Source organism: Oncorhynchus nerka, linkage group LG14 (genome assembly GCF_034236695.1).
Source record: "Oncorhynchus nerka isolate Pitt River linkage group LG14, Oner_Uvic_2.0, whole genome shotgun sequence".
Lineage (NCBI taxonomy): Eukaryota > Metazoa > Chordata > Actinopteri > Salmoniformes > Salmonidae > Oncorhynchus > Oncorhynchus nerka.
This window is the reverse complement of record NC_088409.1, coordinates 93,578,046-93,584,980: the sequence shown is the minus strand read 5'-3', so window position 1 is coordinate 93,584,980 and position 6,935 is coordinate 93,578,046. Positions and strand designations below refer to the sequence as shown.

Here is a 6,935-nt window from a genome sequence, read left to right as displayed (position 1 = left end):
AATGTATTCTTGACCAAAATCTAAAATTGACCCATATGATATGAATAGACCCATATGATATGAATAGATAGCATGGCGTTGGTCTCAGGCCGGTGGTTGTTGGTTGTGTTTTCCGAATGAACCATAAACCCTATTTTAGTTCATCACACGGACCGCCTGCCTTTAACAGGAAGACTAATGTTAATCAATCTGTGTGTGTGTGTGTGTGTGTGTGCATGCGTGCGTGCGTGTGTGTGTGTGTGTGTGCGTGCGTGCGTGCATGTGTGTGTGTGTGTGAGAGGTGTGACAGCGTGTGTGTGTGTGTGTGTGACAGCGTGTGTGTGTGTGTGTGTGTGTGTGTGAAGACATTAGATGACTTGACTCTATTCCAATTCTAAACCAATGACTCTGTAGCAATCTAGTCTGTGTGTGTCACAGAAACCTATGACTGATTTCTTGAATTGGGTGAAACTATGACTTGACACTTTTTTGGTAAATTATATTGGTCTATATATATCTATAAATCTATATTGGTCTGTGAGGTTCACTTCTCTCAGCAGTCAATGCAATCCAGTATATCACGTGTGTCATCTGTGGTTGGGCAGGAGCTGCATATAGGATGGTGTGTTGGCTCATTTTGACAGATTCATTCCTAGGAATCTCTGTTTTAGGATTAAAACGCACAATTTTGTGGACCTAGAGGCTAAAATAGGTAACTGAGCTGGGAAAAGTAAACATTTCCTGGACTAGAGTCTAGTGGGGAGCTGAGCTGTGAAAGGAAAATGTCTCTTGTAAGCTACACATACCACACAAGTCACCAAAACACACACACACACACACACACACACACACACACACACACACACACACACACACACACACACACACACACACACACACACACACACATGCTGTCACACCTCTCACACACTAACCTCTGAACCCTGCATGTCTCTCTACCTGTCCAGGCTTCTGACCTCAAATCCCATTAGACTCACAGCCACGATCAATCAGTCCATTAACACAGCCACAGCTCAGCTAGCCTTGTGTGTGTGTGCGTGTGCATGCGTGCATGACATATTTGTGTGTATGCCTGCATGCGTTGTCCATGCATGTGTGGGGGCATGTCTGACCCAGAAAAGGCCTTTTCAGGGGCCCTGAGGTCAGTGGTAGGGGAGGGGTTGTAAGGGGGGAGGTTGGGGCTCAAACACTGAGTTATCAGAATGAGGATTTGACCAAGACTAGCACAGACAAACAGAGGTCTCTCTCTCTCGCTCTGTCTCTCTCTCTGGCTCTGTCTCTCTCTCTCTGTCTCTTTTCGCTCTGTCTCTCTGTCTCGGTCTCTCTGTCTCTCTGTCTCTGTCTCTCTCTCTCTGTCTGTCTCTCTCTCTCTGGCTCTGTCGCTCTCTCGCTCTGTCTCTCTCTCTCTCTGTCTCTCTATCTCTCTCTGTCTCTCTGTCTCTGTCTCTCTCTGTCACCCTCTCTATATCTCTCTCTATCTGTCTCTGTCTGTCTCTCTCTCTCTGGCTCTGTCGCTCTCCGCTCTGTCTCTCTCTCTATCTCTCTCAGTCTCTGTCTCTGTCTCTCTGTCACCCTCTCTATGTCTCTCTCTATCTGTCTCTGTCTCTCTGTCACCCTCTCTATATCTCTCTCTATCTGTCTCTGTCTCTATCTGTCTCTGTCTCTCTGTCACCCTCTCTATATCTCTCTATCTCTCTCAGTCTCTCTGTCTCTGTCTCTCTGTCTCTCTGTCACCCTCTCTATCTCTCTATCTGTCTCTGTCTCTCTCTGTCTCTGTCTCTCTGTCACCCTCTCTATATCTCTCTCTATCTGTCTCTGTCTCTCTCTGTCTCTCTGTCACCCTCTCTATATCTCTCTCTATCTGTCTCTGTCTCTGTCTCTCTGTCACCCTCTCTATCTCTCTCAGTCTCTCTGTCTCTATCTGTCTCTATATCTCTCTCTATCTGTCTCTGTCTCTCTGTCACCTCTCTATATCTCTCTCTATCTGTCTCTGTCTCTCTCTGTCTCTCTGTCACCTCTCTATATCTCTCTATCTGTCTCTGTCTCTCTCTGTCTCTCTGTCACCCTCTCTATATCTCTCTCATCTGTCTCTGTCTCTCTCTGTCTCTCTGTCACCCTCTCTATCTCTCTCAGTCTCTCTGTCTCTGTCTCTCTGTCACCTCTATAGTCTCTCTGTCTCTGTCTCTCTCTATCTGTCTCTATCTGTCTCTCTCTCTCTGTCTCTGTCTCTCTGTCACCCTCTCGATATCTCTCTCTATCTGTCTCTGTCTCTCTCTGTCTCTGTCTCTCTGTCACCCTCTCTATATCTCTCTCTATCTGTCTCTGTCTCTCTCTGTCTCTGTCTCTCTGTGACCTCTCTATATCTCTATCTCTCTATCTGTCTCTGTCTCTCTCTGTCTCTCTCTGGTGATCTGTCTTTATTATGATCATTACATAAGGCTTGTGTTGACAGCACATTCACAGAACTCCAATGACAGTTGACAACAGCGTGTGGTATCTGGTGGTTTTGTGTCAAGTGATACTGACCGTGTTCTCTTGTCTCCTAGGGGTCGTGTGTTTTCCTTAGACTTCAGTGATACTGACCGTGTTCTCTTGTCTCCTAGGGGTCGTGTGTTTTCCTTAGACTTCAATGCAATGCGTGTTTGTGACCTGGAGTTCGACCACGTCAGACGGTTGACCACTCCCTCCAGCCCTGCCGCCCCGCCCCCAAACACAAACCCCGCCCTAACTGCCACACAGTGTGGAAATACTACTGCAGAGACAACTTCGGCTGGAGAGAATATTCTGAGGTGAGTGACTCTGTGTCTGTGTTTGAGTTAGAGGCTATTAAAGGAGACACATTAACCCCCAAGACACATTAACCCCCAAGTCACATTAACCCCCAAGTCACATTAACCCCCAAGTCACATTAACCTCCAAGTCACATTAACACCCAAGTCACACCAGACACCAGATCAGTTGTCACTGATCACTGTCAAGAGATCAATACATCAATACCTACATCAATGAAGGTTCACACACACACACACACACACACACACACACACACACACACACACACACACACATTACAGGGTCTAGTTCCGTGTGTGTGTGTGTGTGTGTGTGATCAAAGCAGGGGTTGGAACCAAAATTATTTTCCAATCGTTTAGTTCTGAACAGAACTGCTATTTTTTCTTGTTCTGTTCCATTGATCCGAACCAGCAAATTACAGTTCTCTGAACCAGCAAATTAAAGTCCGAACCAGCAAATTACAGTTTCTCTGAACCAGCAAATTACAGTTCCGAACCAGCAAATTAAAGTACTCTGAACTGAACCAGCAAATTACAGTTCCTGAACGGTCCGAACCAGCAAATTAAAGCAAATTCTCTGAACCGGTACAAAGTTCTCTGAACTGGTCCCGAACCAGCAAATTAAGTTCTCTGAACCGGTCCGAACCAGCAAATTTCTCTGAACCGGTCCGAACCAGCAAATTAAGAAGTACTCTGAACCGGTCCGAACCAGCAAATTACAGTTCTCTGAACCGGTCCGAACCAGCAAATTCCAGCAAATTACAGTTTCTGAACCGTCCGAAAAGTACTCTGAACCGGTCCGAACCAGCAAATTAAAAACTCTTCCGAACCAGCAAATTACAGTTCTCTGAACCGGTCCGAACCAGCAAATTAAAGTACTCTGAACCGGTCCGAACCAGCAAATTAAAGTGTCTCTTTATATCATTCCTTTATATTCCTTTTTAAACTTGTAAAACCAACAGCTTTTTAGGTGTAGCTCATTAAATGACTTCACCAATCAGTGTGGATAGAGCAGTTTGTTACAGAGCACATGGACAGACTAGTGTATAGGTTGGGAGATGCCACAGCGAGAGAGGCCTTGGCTTGAAGCGTTGGGTATCTTATTATGATGAACGGCATTATGTGAATTAAACCTAGGATTAAAAAACAACGCGCCTGTAAAACCCTCTGAACTTCTTCCAGTGTCTACAAGCTGAACGTCTTTTCTCAGTTTGCTTGTGTCGACTACCTGGCCCCCTCCCCCACTCAGAAGTACTGACGTTACGAGCATGATTCAGAAGATGGGGAGAGATTTCTAATGAGAAAAATAATGAATTTCGCTGTTTCAGGTCGAGTTAATTGATATTTTATAGTTATTCAATTTCACTTTTGATTTAATTAACTACGAAAGGTAAGCCTTGTTTTCAGTCATTCTTTTCAGGTTTTCTGTTCTGTTTCCTGAACCAGTGCCAACTCCTGGTTCTGTTCTGTTTCATGAACCAGTTCCAACTCCTGGTTCAGTGTTCTCTCTCTCAGTGTGTGTGTGTGTGTGTGTGTGTGTGTGTGTGTGTGTGTTAATTTGTGTTTTCCTGTGTAATTTCCTGTGCTTACAATTCATTTTTATATGTTTTCTTAGAATAAAACCTGTTAAAGGCAGATTCAAGTGTTAGTTTCACAATGTTAGGTGGAACAACTTTGAATCACATGATTCAAAAGCTTGGGGCTGCAGGGTTGTGGTGGTTAGAGCCGGAAGGTTGCAAGTTCAATCTCCGAGCTGACAGGCAGTTAACCCACTGTTCCTAGGCCATCATTGAAAATAAGAATTTGTTCTTAACTGACTTGACTAGTTAAATAAAGATAAAATAAATAAAATAAAATAAATAAATAAATCGCCACCTATAAATAATATATCTAACTAAATCTCTCATCCCCCTCCCTCCTTCCCTCTCCCTCCTTCCCCCTCCCTCCTTCCCCCTCCCTCCTTCCCTCTCCCTCCTTCCCCTCCCTCCTTCCCCTCCCTCCTTCCCTCCTTCCTTCCCCTCCCTCCTTCCCCCTCCCTCCCCCCCTCCCTCCTTCCCCTCCCTCCCTCCTTCCCCTCTCCCTCCTTCCCCTCCCTCCTTCCCCCTCCCTCCTTCCTCTCCCTCCTTCTCCCTCCTTCCCCTCCCTCCTTCCCCTCCCTCCTTCCCCTCCTTCCTCTCCCTCCTTCCCCCTCCCTCCTTCCCCCTTCCTTCCCCCTCCCTCCTTCCCTCTCCTTCCCTCTCCTCCTTCCCTCTCCCTCCACCCTCTCCCTCCTTCCCTCTCCCTCCTTCCCTCTCCCTCCACCCTCTCCCTCCTTCCCCCTCCTTCCCTCTCCCTCCTTCCTCTCCCTCCTTCCCCCTCCTTCCCTCTCCCTCCTTCCCTCTCCCTCCTTCCCCCCCCCTCCTTCCCTCTCCCTCCTTCCCTCTCCCTCCTTCCCCCTCCTTCCCTCTCCCTCCTTCCCTCTCCCTCCACCCTTTCTCCCTCCAGCCGGTGGTGCGTCTGATAGAGGAGGCTGGTGGTCGTGGGTCTGAAGGAGGTCCGGTTCATCACCTACAGAACCACTACATCCTCAACATCAGAGAGGGCTTCCAGCAGAACGCCGTGTTCGGCTTCAGACGCCAGATCAAGAAACCCCCCTCTTCCTCTCCTCCGTGGTCCTCACGCCACACCTACAGTGAGTACTGGAGTACAACTACACTGAGTGTATGAAACATTCAGGACACTTGCTCTTTCCATGACACAGACTATCCAGGTGAAACTATGATCCCTTATTGATGTCACTTGTTAAATCCTCTTCAATCAGTGTAGATGAAGAGGAGGAGACGGGTGGTTAAAGAAGGATTTTTAAGCCTTGAGACAATTGAGACATGGATTGTGTATTTGTGCCACTCAGAGGGTGAATGGGGCAAGACAACATATTTAAGCGTCTTTGAACGGGGTAGCTAAAACCATAGCACACTGGAGACTGCTGCTACCATAACAACATAGTACACTGGAGACTGCTGCTACCATAACAACCATAGTACACTGGAGACTGCTGCTACCATAACAACCATAGTACACTAGAGACTACTGCTACCATAGTACACTGGAGACTGCTGCTACCATAACAACCATAGTACACTAGAGACTGCTGCTACCATAGTACACTGGAGACTGCTGCTACCATAACAACCATAGTACACTAGAGACTGCTGCTACCATAGTACACTGGAGACTGCTGCTACCATAACAACCATAGTACACTAGAGACTGCTGCTACCATAGTACACTGGAGACTGCTGCTACCATAACAACCATAGCACACTGGAGACTGCTGCTACTATAACAACCATAGCACACTGGAGACTGCTGCTACCATAACAACCATAGCACACAAGAGACTGCTGCTACCATAACAACCATAGTACACTAGAGACTGCTGCTACCATAACAACCATAGTACACTGAGACTGCTGCTACCATAACAACATAGTACACTGAGACTGCTGCTACCATAACAACCATAGCACACTGGAGACTGCTGCTACCATAACAACATAGTACACTGGAGACTGCTGCTACCATAACAACCATAGTACACTGGAGACTGCTGCTACCATAACAACCATAGTACACTAGAGACTACTGCTACCATAGTACACTGGAGACTGCTGCTACCATAACAACCATAGTACACTAGAGACTGCTGCTACCATAGTACACTGGAGACTGCTGCTACCATAACAACCATAGTACACTAGAGACTGCTGCTACCATAGTACACTGGAGACTGCTGCTACCATAACAACCATAGTACACTAGAGACTGCTGCTACCATAGTACACTGGAGACTGCTGCTACCATAACAACCATAGCACACTGAGACTGCTGCTACCATAACAACCATAGCACACTGAGACTGCTGCTACCATAACAACCATAGCACACAAGAGACTGCTGCTACCATAACAACCATAGTACACTAGAGACTGCTGCTACCATAACAACATAGTACACTGAGACTGCTGCTACCATAACAACATAGTACACTGGAGACTGCTGCTACCATAACAACCATAGCACACTGGAGACTGCTGCTACCATAACAACATAGTACACTGGAGACTGCTGCTACCATAACAACCATAGTACACTCTGAGACTG

At 46.7% G+C, this 6,935-nt stretch overlaps 1 pseudogene; it reads left to right on the top strand.

The window, feature by feature from the left end:
- Positions 1-5,467, top strand: part of LOC135575027 (protein mono-ADP-ribosyltransferase TIPARP-like) — a 19,604-nt pseudogene extending 14,137 nt beyond the window's left edge.
- Positions 5,468-6,935: the final 1,468 nt, after the last annotated feature.